Below are 13826 nucleotides of genomic sequence, written 5' to 3'. Positions count from 1 at the left end.
GTAAACACATGAAAAAGAAGTGCTCAGAACCCTAAGATGTTAGGGAAAGGAAAATTTAAACCTTAATGAAATTCTATTGTATAACTAAGTCTGACAACATTCAAAGACTGACTGTACCAAATGTTGATGAGGGTGTAGAGAAATTAGAATACTCATACACTGCTGACAGGAAAGTTTTCCACTTTGGAAAACAATTTGGCAGTGTCTTATGAAGTTAAATGTGTGTCTACTCCAGGGGTGTCAAACTCATTTTCACCAGGGTCCACATCAGCCTCGAGGTTGACATCAAAGGGCTGAAATAATTTTAGGACTGTGTAAATGTAACTACCCCTTAACTGTGAAGGAGGTGAAATTACATTCAGCCCTCTGAAGGCAACCTCGAGGCTGATGTGGCCTCCGGTGAAAATGAATTTGACACCCCTAGTCTACCCTATGATCCCTTTATTCCACTCCCAGGAGTTTATCCCAGTGAAATATAAGCATGTGCTCATAAACAGACATGTGCAAATGTTCATAGCCATTTCATTTCTAATAACTAAAAACTAGAAACTAACCAAATATACATCAACAAGTAGAAAAATAAACAAATGTGGTATATCCATACAACGGAGCATTACTCACCAATAAAAAAGGAATGGACTATCAATATATGCAAAAATATGGATGTCTCTCGCAATAATTATTCTGAGAAAAAGGAGACAGAAAAAAAAGTACAGATTTTATGATTCCATGATTTCATTTTTATTAAGTTCTCCAAAATGCCAACTAATCAGTAGTGACAGAAAGCTGATCAGTTTCATGGGGTAGACCCTGGGAAAGGAGGAATTGGCAGGGGAGGAGATGAAGGAGGGATTGCAAAGTGTGCGAAGAAACTATAGGTATGATGGATATATTCATTATCTAGACTTTTACGCTGGTCGTCAAAAAGTACCTTACTCTTTAAATATCGTGTATTTATAATTGACTTATGTAACTAATATAAGTACAGTTATACCTCAATAAAGCTGTTTTAAAAAGTGTCAGATAACTTGTCCAGAATGAGAGAGAATATCAAAAGCCCTGGAAACTTACTATGCAGCCAGAAGCTTTTAAAAGCCTTTATTTCCTTTGTCCAAGTTATAGTGCTCTAATACTACTGTCCCTCTAACCAGAAGGTAGGACTTTAAGGAAAGCAACTATATGCCTAGTTAAATTTTAGCCACAGGAGGAACTCAAACACCTGATGAGCATCTCTTCCTGAAATTTACCTGAAAACAAGATGGGAAACAGAAATTTTACCTTCAATAAAACTCAGATATTTGTAACCCCAAGCCATAGTGAAGGTTTGGCAAAGTGGTAGGAGACTCAACATTAAAGCAACAGTCTTGTACAAGGAGGTACACTCCAAAACACAGAATTTATTTTTAAAAAATTGTGCATTTATCCTTGCATGTTTAAATTTCAATCACCTTCCAAGTACTCTCCATTTGATGTAATACACTTATCCAGACTTTTTTCCACTGCTCCAAACAGCTTTTGAATTCATCAATTTTGATGACTTTTAGTGCCTCTGCCATCTCTTGTTTCATCTCTTCCACATTGGCAAAATGTTTCCCTTTGAGGACTTTCTACATCTGGGAAAACAAAAAAAATGTTGCTTGGGGAAAGATGGAGTGAATAGGGAGGGTAGGGCATGAGGATCATGCCATTTTTTGGTCAAAAACTGCTGAACACTCAGCACAGTCTGGGCAGGTGTGCTCCTAAATCACCCATCATGAAATGGGCAAATATGTTCAGAGTCTTCAAAAAAAATTCACTGAAGCCGCACACAGCCTCTCACAACAACACCAACTGGTACACTGATACAGATGGGTTCCTAGAACACTCACCTAGTGGGGGAAGCCTGCTCCAAGGGACCTGCCCTCCAGAAGATTATTCCAGGGTTTTTTTTTTTTGGGTGGGGTTCCCCTCTTATAGTGGCTTAGGACAGACTTTTGAGCCAAATTGCCTGAATTCAAGATCTAACAATTCCATTTAGTACCTATGTGACTTGGGTTAAGTTACCCTGTGTTCAGTTTTCTATTTGTAAAGGGGATAATAATATTACCTCATAGGATTGTTGTGTTACTGAAATGAGTTATACTTACAGGGTGCTTAGACACACACCAGCACACAGTAAATACTGCATGAGTGTTTGTTAAGTAAATAAAATACTGTAGAAAAACCTATTCCAAATTAAATGTGTGCTGATAGGAGATAATAAAGAGCAAGGCTATCGAGAAAGGATGACTAGGTTTTAGGTTTGTTTTTTTTTTAAGACTAAAACAAAGAGCTTATTTGAAAGTCTCTATAATAAGAATCAGACATTTGGTTTCTCCTTCCCCGCACTGATTCTTGCCAGGAGATGATGGATTTATTTTCTTTAAAAAAAAAAAAAAGTGGAACTAGAGAGGCTCAGGAGGCACATATATTAGGCTTCAAATGGGCAAGGCTGAGCAACTGGATTGTAACAAGAGGCTGAAGTGAAAGCTGCCCACTGAACAATGACCATGTAGACCCTTCCTCCACTGCTGCAGGACACCTGCCAGGCAAGCACTCTTACACAACCTGGGGGAGGGAGAGGGGCCCCTTCTCCGGAGAAACTGAGCCACTGGAAGTTAAATGACTGGGAGTATCTGATGATAAGCCAGGGGTCATTTTTACCAGTGATGCCCACCAAAGACAAGTCTACCATTCACACTGATCTGCCTGAACATTTTTTGGTGTCCCTACCTTAAACAGGAATGGAAAGACAACATCAGCAGACACTTGAGAAAATCCTTCAATGTGATGGAAAGACCAAAGCAAATAGATTTAAATAAATAAATAAATAAAGATGGTGCAGAAAACAGAACAAACCTTTAAAAAAAGGATCACATTCATATAACAAGAACTGGATACTATAAACAGAAATAATCAAGGGGGAAAATAGAGTTTTTTGAATATAAATGTAGAACTGCTGTCTCAGGTCAGGAAGCCTGGAAACAGAGCCTGGGCTTGTTCAAGTGTTAAATGGAAGGAGAACTTTGAGAAAAGAGGATGGAAGCAGGCTAGAGCAGGGCAAGAAACCTGAACTAGAATCTCGTCTCAGTAGGAGACCTCCTTCAGTCTGGTCCCATGGCGAAAAACCTAGAAGATGCATTTCCCCACTGAATCAAACCCACTTTGAAACAAGGGTCCAGACTTTTTACCCCCATGTCAATCAGTTACTATCTGAGTTCTGATCCCTAAGATATAGGTGCGTAGCCACTCAAAAGAGGCAGCTCCTGGTTGGCCAGGACAATTCTCTAAGAGAAAGGGATGCTATGAGTTATCAGCCCACACCCCCAGCAACTCAGGGACGGCAGTACTCGCTGGCAAGGGGCGACCTACTCATGCGCTTTCCCCGGAGTCTTATTGTATCCGTTCCTAGTAACTCTCAGCAGTCTGTCTTCTTGCTCAAACATATTGTGCAAATAATGAGCTTCTAAAATGATCTAAGTTATTTGAAATATTTTGACCTTTAGCTTTTGGAAATTTAAACAAATACCTGCAAGTCTTGCTTACAATAAACCTCCAACAAATATATGCCAACACTTAGACGAACACCTGACAATAGTGTCCTTTCACTTCTATTTTTATAGTTCAGGTTATGTAACCAAGGGAGTTTCCATTAAATCTTCTTTCAATTTCACTGTATTAAGAGAAGTTACAGAACAAATGATGAGAGAATTATGAAATAAATTATACAAGAAAATTTTCCAAAAGTGAAAGAAAGGTAACTCTTGATTAAAAGTACCCATTGACTGTCCAGTGAAGTAAATACAAAAGGCCCCACAAAAAGACATATGAGGGATAAAGAAAAGGTTCTAAAGGTTTTGAGACAGAAATCCAGGGCTATTTTTGGTATTATTTGACTTTTTAATGGAAGTATTAACAGCTATAACACAATATATGTATTTTCGAGAAACCTTACATTCCACAAAATCTATCACTAAAAATAGGGCTCATAGAGAAAAATGTGGTTGAGGGAGACAACTCACAACTTAGACACATTTGTTAATGAAAGCACAAAAAAAATCAATTAAAATCCTAATAAAAACTCACATACATCTTCAAAGTTAGAGGGGAAATCATACAGTATGGTATAAAATAAGCAAAATATCCAACTAAAAGCCAGATCCAGAGTGTCTACCCAAGAAGTAGCTGGACAGGTGAAGCCATGGCAGAGGTTACCTGATGGATCTTCACTAAACCTGTTCATTACATGGTGTATAAAGTCACGGAATTTTAGTGAAAAGGGACTCATAGATCTAGCCCCATTTTCCAGTCTGGTGAGCACTTGGAGTTGTGAAAATCTAGAAGCAGGCCCACTGAGTGACACCAGATGACACCATACACAACCCCTTAAAGAGGGCACCCTACTCCCTGTGCTCTTCAAACATCAGAAGCCAACTCCTACAAAGGAGAATCTATATTTTTTATTATTTTATTGCTGTTCAGTTATAGTTGTCTGCATTTACCCCCCCACCCCCCCAGCCATCCCCACCTTCCTCCCTGCTTCCACCCCCCCCCCTTGATTTTGTCCATGTGTCCTTTATTCTATGTTAACTGAGTACAGAAACGATAAAAGAAGCCTGGGTTTAAGCCCAAGCTTTGTCACAAACTAGCTATGTTCTTATTCTCTAGACAGTGTTCCTCAACTGTGGGCAACCTCCCCCCAGGGATGCTTTTTATTATCACAGCTGGTACAGGGAGTTAGGTGGAGGGGTGCTATTGGTACCTGGGTGAAAAGGCCAGAGATCCTACAGCACGAAGGACAGCCCCACACAACAGAGAGTCATCCCACCCAAAGTCTCAGTACTGCAGAGACTGAGACACCCTGCTCCAGGATAACAAAAGTCTGGCCTTATTTCCATAACTAGGCCCCTGATCCAGGATAAGGGCTGAAAATTGCAGGGAAGCTCTGCCTGGAAACTCAAGCCTCCCATAAGTGGCATGTGATGTCTGCTGAACAGCAAGCTCTCTTTCCCTGGAAAGTTCCAAACAGATGCTAAATGGTGACATTGCAGGGCTGTCTAGAGGCCATCTCCACCTTGGCAGGAATATAAAGTGAAATATTTAGGGTTCTTTTCAACATGGAACTTTTACGAAAGAGATGAGACAGGGAGCCCAGAAAGGTGACCTGAATGGAGCGACGTGCCATAAAGATCTGAACCAGCTCACAGACCCATTAGCAGGTAAATACTAAAAACATCTTGAGGTAAAACCATAGATGTCCATAGAACTGTGAGATAATTTTGATTTTTTTCTTGGAACAGCATGATTTCTACCCTATTTTACATCAATGCTGCAGTCTTTACTCTTCAGTACAAAGTATTTTTCCACTCGGGGTCTATATGGAAAGTATAATAATGGAGAAAAATAAACAAAAAGAAGAGGGGATTATAATTTTTGAAGTTCCTTTGATGAAGACTTTAAATGGTAACCACGGCCCTCTCCCCTGTGATATGTCAAAACAAAGCAGCGGAGATAACTTTCATGGTTCAGACCAGATATTTAATCTTAACAATAGCTTCAATTTTTTTTCTTTAAACTGTGATGTGAAAGATCAAATGTGAAAGCCCTTCTGGCTAAGGAAGAAGACCAAGAATAGGGGGAAGATACTACCAAAAAAAAATTAAAAATTTTAAGCTGAGTAAGCCTGAGTCTTAGGGACATTTTTAACCTTTTTTTAAGAGTTCCAATTTTATGCCCTGGCTGGTGTAGCTCAGTGGATTGAGCACAGGCTGCGAACCAAGGGGTTGCTGGTTCGATTCCCAGTCAGGGCACATGCCTGTGTTGTGGGCCAGGTCCTCAGTCAGGGCCACGTGAGAGGCAACCACACATTGATGTTTCTCTCCCTCTATTTCTCCCTCCCTTCACTTCTCTCTAAAAATAAGTAAATAAAGTATTTTTAAAAAGAGTTCCAGTCCTATTTCTTTAATATTGGGTGTGTGCTTGAGCTCTCAGGGCAGACTACCGCCAGTACATGCAGGTGTCACCTCAGGGTGATTAACAGATGATTCAACTGGAACCTTTTCTTCCCTAAGTGAGCTCAGCTTTGCAAACTGGTGCCGCCTGCTAGTTTCTGTAATGGCACTTCCTGACACTTAATGACAATTTCTTTTAACTCAGTATTTTTACTGAAAGATAATGTTGGAGTTAAAATTGGAATAAGAGTACCATAATTGGCTTAAAAGTTACCAATTAAAAATTATATGAATTAAAATTTTCTGTTTTTATTGTATCTTCAATAAGTGAAGAGTACAACTTGCCTGTTAACTACACAATAAATTGTTTAACTATTGGATTTAGTCCTGAATTTCACAGGTTTTAATTACCTAGAGAATAAGCAGAGAGATGACAAGGGAGGAACCTAGAGAAGGAATGACCAAGAAGAGCCAAAGTCCGCACTTGTCAGTCTAAGCAAACATGTAGCCGCACCATGGTACTTGTAGAATCATAAGTTGTAGTTGTGATCAGTACTTATCGCAGCATAGATATTGAACAAGCCTCACAAAAAAACTACTCAAGGTTACAGTTCATGGGCTACAGGCTGGTATACAGAAATAGGATCCAGCTGTCTACCAATTCAAAATATTGGTTTAACAACGGTTCAAATTTGACTGAAAGCAAGAAAGTAGGTTGCCTAGTTTTCATATTACTAAATAAAAACCTGTCTTTGGAATGCATCCCAATCCCAGTGGTAATTTGCAAAGTAAAAAATGAAATAACAAGAGGATATTAACCAGCTCCCTCCCAAGACCTTCAAAGGACAAGGGAAATCTGTAATTATTCATCAACCTGCCTCCCACTTAGTGAGCGTCTCTTATGTTGAGGTGCTGGTCCAGGTGCTGGCTGCACACGGACATGAATAACATGTTAGCTGGGCTTGTTGAAGATGGGGCCACAAGTACAATTAGTTCTACCCTAGGCAAATCCTTCCTTATATTCGACTTCACTCAAAGGATATCTTCTCAAGAGCTCCAGGAAACACTCTGGAAGCAAAACGGGAAAAGAATCTGGTTCTTGTAAGTTGCATCCAAGCATCCTTTATTTTTAAATGCTAGGTGTTATTTTTGATGTGATATTCATTTCACTGTGCTTGGGAAAAAGACCCTGTAATTCTTTAGACAAGCCTGGCAGCTGCAGCTTTATTTTGAAACCACAGTAACTCCCACATCCACTGTCATTAAAGCATACTGTGAAATGATTCAGTGGCAGGCCTTGAAAAAGAAGGGGAAAACATTGGCAGAAAGGCAGTGATGATGTAATGTGATTTGGTGATCCCCAAATTGTTACACTAGATGATGAGATGACTACAGTCCCCTTGATAAACTCAATTTTCTGGGTCTCCTCCTGGCTGCACTTGTTGTATCAGCTGGAAGCATTGCCTTAATGACATCTGCAGGGCTTAATACTCTGTAAACACCACACTGAGCCTACAGGAGCATCCATACCTCACTGGAACAGACAGAGCTTGAAATAAAGAGAGATGTCCACTGGGCCTGGTGCCGAGGATGGGCCCAGAAGCACAAGTAGAGGCCCATCTCCCCTCAGCATTTCTCATTTTCCCATCTTCCTCTAGGGGTTAGAATAATTGATTAGAGATAGAGTAAGAAATTTAGAGCATCTGCTGAAAGAAAAATCAGGCTTGCTTAATGAGGCTGATTGGTTCCTGGTTCAGAGAATTAGCTCCAGAAGAACGAAGAGCCCAAGTCCCCTTGACTACTAGCCTCTTTATTGTAAAGTTTTTATATCATCTCCTATCATTACACAACTGGATCCTCTCTGCCCTGATGTGTGATAGTTCTCTGAAGGGTCTGACCTCCATGCTCACTTCACTCCTTCCACTTAGCCTCCTCAAATAGGCTTGGTCTCTCATTTCGTTTGGATTTTATTTTTCCCATAGAGTGCCACATATTTTTCTGTGCTTTAAAAAATCATGAATCCATCATCTTCCTGCCACACTGTTTCATTGCTTCCTTTTACTTCCATAGAGTTTTAACAAAACATATTAATCATTTTGAGGGTGTCCCACATTGTGCTTGGCACTCTTTAGCATCGCTGTCTGGAAGCTTCATCCTTCCTCACGGACCCAAGCCTAGATTAGAGTGTCTTTTCTCTGCAGACCAGGAATTGGCAAACTCTAGCCTATGGACCAAATATGGCCCATCACCTTTCCTTTCTTTTCTTTTCTTTTTTTAAAAGATTTTATTCAGTTATTTTTAGAGAAAGGGGAAGGGAGGGAGAAGGAGATGGAGAAAAACATCGGTGTGTGGAAGAATCATTGATTGGTTGCCTCTCACATGCCCCCATCCAGGCATCTGGCCCGCAACCCAGGCATGTATCCTGACTGGGAATCAAAGCAGTGACCTTTCAGTTTGCAGGAAGACACCCAACCCACTGAACCACACCAGTCAGGCCTGGCCCACCACCTTTTTGTAAATTAAATTTTATTGGGACACGGCCATGTTCATTTGTTTATTCTCTGTCTATGGTTGCTTTTATGAATGACCAAGTTGAGGGCTTACACAAAGATTGTATAGTCCTTACAAAAAGTTGTGGGCATCTGCTCCAGAAAAATGCTTTTATTTTGGGGTTTTTTCCCTTCCTTGTCTTGCCTGCTCTTTGTAGTTAGGTAAAGATCACAAGGTTAGAAAACTCAACCAAAAATAATAAACTAGAGAAGCCAATAGTTTTCATTTAAATTTACAGAAGGATGGCCTCCATTCTCACATAATTGAGAATCCTTACTATTTCTCAAATAACAAAATATTGTTTCTACCTTTACCAATCTTAAAATTAAAAGTTGTTTTTCTATTTATTTTTTAAACCCTGCTCAAGTGCGCCCTCTTCCATGAGGCATTTCTGATAGCTTCTAATTGCTTAGACTGTTTCACCTTTCTGAGACACATCTCAATTGCTCACCTGCATCTGCTTCCCTTCCCTTGCCCACGTCCTCCCCTAGCCTTTCTCCTTCTTGTGATTTATGGTTTAGCAATATTTTTCATTGATTGAGAATATTCTTCTTACTCTAATAGCATTTTTCAATGGAACATATACAGTGCTTCACCTAAGATGGATTCTGGAAAATAAAAATGTCTCCATGTCCTTCCATGAATGAATACCCCATTCTAGTCTTTCCTGGTCTCCATGAGAATTTTTATATTGCCCATTGGCTCTGAAATAGCATCTTTAATAGATACAAGATACAATCCTAAAGAGGCAACAGAGACTGGGGAGCTACACAGTATTTCATTTTATTTTATTTGAAATATTTAACGAAAATTTCAATTTGCAAGCATTCAATTAAAATCTGTATTCCCAGCTTTTCTTGAAAAATCAGAAATTCTAGTACCACTGGGATTTCCACATGGCTTCAGTCAGCTAGAGGTCTGCAGCAATGCTCCATTTAGAAGTTTTGTGCTTTCAGATTGCCAGGCCGCCATAGTTTCTGGAACTCCTCTTGGCCCATGCTGGCCCAGGTTCATGATTTGTGCTGCCTACTCATTCCTCTATTTATAATAGTCTCCCCTTACCCACACTTTTGCTCCCCACTGTTTTAATTATTACAGTCATCTGTGGTCCAAAATACTAAATGTTAAATTCCAGAAATAAGTCATTCGTAAGTTTTTTTTTTTAATTTAATCTTTATTGTACTTTTTTCCATTACCATTTAGTCCCCTTATAGTCCCTCCCCTCGGCAATCACCTCACTGTCGTCCATGCCCATGAGTCCTTTTTCCTTTTTGCTCAATCCCTCCAAAGGTTATGCCACTCTGAGAGGCATGATAAAATTTCATGTTGTGTAAGTCATCCTGCCCAGGGCATGAATTGTCCCATATTCCAGCATATCCAGGCTATGTACTCTGCCTGCCCATTAGTCACTTAGTAGCTGTTCTGATTATCAGATTGACTGTTGTGGTATCATAGTGCTTCTGTTCAAGTGACCCTTATTCCTTATTTTACTTAATAATGGCCCCCAAGCGCAAGACGAGTGATGCTGGTGTTCTGAGATGCCAAAGAGAAGTGGCAAAGTACAGGCATGTATAAGAAAAACCTAGTTCATGTAGGGTTCTACACTAACCCAGGTTTCAGGCATCTGCAGGGGGTCTTGGAATGTATGCCCCATTAGGATGGGCTTTAATCCAATCTGACTGGTGACTTACAAAGAGAGGAAATGTGCTCCTTTCTTGGAGAGAAATGTGTTCCTCTCCTCTACGTGGACACATGAAGAGATAGCAGGGGCCTGTGTGCACAGATGTGAAGAGGTAACACGCCAAGGAAAAAGGCTTCAGAGGAAACCAAATGTGCTAATATCTTGATCTTGAACTGCTATCCAGAACTGTGGGGGGAAATTCATTTCTGTTGTTTAAGACACCAGGTCTGTAGCATTTTGTTAGGACAGCCCAAGCAAATGAACACAGCGGAACCCTTATAATAGACCCTGTGGCCTTATACAAAGTATTTCTCTGTCTCCCATAACTCTGAAAAGTACCATGTTCACTCGACATCTCCCACTCTCTCACAAACCATTCTCATAGCCTGTCACACATTCCCCTCTCCTCACCGTTCACCAAACTACACCTATCTGCATCTTTATACAAAGTGATGATTCCCAAGATGCCACAGTTTACCTAATCCATCTCTGGGAGACAAAGAATGGAGACTGAGGGACTATAACAAGCATACTTATGCTTGTTATATTTATTCTTCCTTATTCAACCTAGAAATACAGAGCACAACCGCATCCATCAATTATTTCATTCCTACATCTGAGTTACTTTTTCTTCCGATACTCCTAAAATACCACATAGCCCTACTTTTGTAATACTCTGTTGTTCAGAAATCCCCAATGCAGATAATACCTTTCTTGGCCATCATAAATGTCCCTATTTATTTTTTCCTAACTCAAGGAAACTGGCCTGGAACTTTCTTCACCATATTCACCCTCTCTTCTGCCACTATGTGAAAGTGACTATGGCTTGTTGAAAAGGGTCCCTTAGAGCAGCAATGGGGGGGTTTCTGGATACGGTTTCATGGTATAAATGCTGCATAATGGGAACAAATAATCAATTGGTCTTTCAACTTAATGAAATCATACCAAAACCACAACTCTATACTTTTCTTTGCACTGTTGGAAAATATATCATATACTTCTTTGCACTGTTGAGAAATGACCCAAAAAGAGTGCAAGCTCTTTGAAGGCAGTGATTTTCTTTTTCTTTTCTGAGTACTGCTGACTGTGTTGCTGAAACTTGACCTTCCATTAGATGATCATTTGTATTGGCCATGGCTTTGCCCTAGTTAAAAGGAAATTCCTCTTGGAATATCTCATCTAAACTTTGCAGAGGGTAATATTATCCAAAACAACAATAAACCAAAGACAGTTCCTTGAAAGGAGATTTCTAATAGGGTTTGGCGTTTATAGAGAGAAGTTCCTCTTAGAAGAGGGCATTTCCAAGGGGTGCCAGACAGAGGGATCTGACTGGCTATCCAGGAGATAGTCAAAGGGAAGGAATCAGCTCAACACAGAGAATGCCACTGCTCACAAAGGTGGGAGGGAAATATTATCATCCTGCTAAGAGAGGGCCCTGCATGGAAAAATGTAATCAGGGGTCTCACATAGGTAAAGATAGACATTGGTCTCCAAGGCACTGGTCTATTTGAGGATATCCTCAGATCTCATTGCTCTTTGCTTGGCCAGAGTCAGCACTACCATTTACAGTTTCATTGTTTAAAATAAATATAACCTATAAGCACCTAAACTTGTGCAGAAGTTATAAAAAGGTAGATTATTCACTTTTCCCAAACAAATATTTGTTTTGAAAGCATTTACAATAGATCTCCTTTTAAAAATACATGCACCTATTACAATTTCAGATGTGTCTCCACGTGATTAACTGGTTTTTCCAAAACCATAAATATGACTTTCAACAGATCCTGAAGTATAAAATATATCGATGCTTAGAAGTACACATATATATGTTAAATATGGTAACATACATGCACACACACAAACTCCAAACAGCATATAAGTGTGCACATTCACATAGGTACACCTATACATGTGCACAAATTTCACACCAACCACTTCCCTTTAGGTTTTAATTAAAGTGCCAATTCCTAAGATTGATGATTTCCAGGAGTAGGTACTGAAAGAAGTAAATAAAAGGGCCAGCGGCATTTTGACAGCTGACAGTGTGACAGGGATTCATTGCCCAGTTTTTTAGTAGAATAAATCACCTTTATGCTAATTTTCACCTTTGACTCCATTCCCCTACTTGCTCCCAAATAAGTTCTGAGAGGGATCCTTGCTAAGGCAGAGATCAGATGCACAGAACAGAGACTGATCCTCTTCAGAATCTTTCCCGAAATCCTGTAAGAAGCATTAAGAACCAAAGAGCCATACATCACTAATAATTAAACCAGCTGAATCTATTGAACCAGCTGAAAGTCTTAGTTTTCCTTTCCAGATCTTGTCCTGACTGTAGGCATCCAACCCAACTGAGCATGTCAAAGCAATGAGAACAGACTACACCTGGGGAAAAGACAAAGGGGAAGCATCCTTTGAAGAGCACATTTCAGTTTTAGATTTCAATTCTCCTTCTGTTGCTACCGCTGCTGGCCGGGACCTTTCTTCACACCTCTGATCCTCTCTTTGAGGAAAGGTTCTCCCTCTGATAAAACCAGCCACAGACTGAAACCTTCATTTCCTGAACAGTCTTCCAGCCACACTAAATTCATCTGAGTGAAAAAAAAAGTTGTGATTTGGAGCATTTTTTTTTAGATTACCTCCCCCTACGTGTATAACACAGACTAACAAGATTTATTTAGATGAAATGAGAAATGGCCTTAAACGCTGTCTTTCACTTGTACCAAACCTCAAAGAAACTTGCCAAGTTTGTAAATGTTTATCCATCATTGTTCCTTAATCTTTCTTCTCACTTGGTGAATGTACCTACCTCTACTTTCTTGTCTGTGAGGAAACAAGTATATCAGAAATTTTTAAAAATTGATTTGAGTTTTCTCTCACCATTCTGCTGATAAAGAAACACAGACGGTACATATGAAATTCGGATAAGCATTCAAACTTTTTTTTTGCACCAAGTATCAATGCCTAAATTTAACCTACACTGATTACAATAAACCTCACATTTCATACATTTAATATCATGCAACTTGATAGTATGCATATTTATTGAATAGAAACATCCTCAGCTATTTTCCCCACATGTATATATCTTAATGTTATCTTTTCTTAGGAACTGTTGACAGTTAATTCTTCTTGTTCTGGCATGTAGAGTGTAACTAATAATATTTTGAAATGTTCTAAGACGAAGTAGAGTTTTCTAACCTTTACCATTTAAAATAATTAAAGCTAGACTTATTTGCAAAAAACAATTCTGATACTCTTCCAATGAATATATGCAAATCTTAGGCAAACATTTGGCATCAGCCTCCTCTCATTTCTATTTTTATAATTATGAGTTAGGTAACAGAGGAATTTTTGTACAAGTACTCAAGCTCAGTAGAAACTAGACATTCTACACTGTTCCTCTAATACCTGCATATGCAGGTTACTTTCCTCCAGTGTGGGTGCTGTCATCAGTATCCCCATCACCTAATGGTATAAACGATGTGAAAGGTCCTGCATTGCATCCAGATCTAAAGATAAAGAAATAAAATCGTGCCACAATTATTATGTTGGCTTTCTTAAAATAGTCTTGCTGCTCCCCCTAAACTCTTTAGATTAAATTAACTTGAAAATAATACGAGAAGATA

Source organism: Desmodus rotundus, chromosome 5 (assembly GCF_022682495.2).
Source record: "Desmodus rotundus isolate HL8 chromosome 5, HLdesRot8A.1, whole genome shotgun sequence".
NCBI lineage: Eukaryota > Metazoa > Chordata > Mammalia > Chiroptera > Phyllostomidae > Desmodus > Desmodus rotundus.
The sequence above is the reverse complement of the archived record's forward strand: the minus strand, read 5'-3'. Positions refer to the sequence as shown.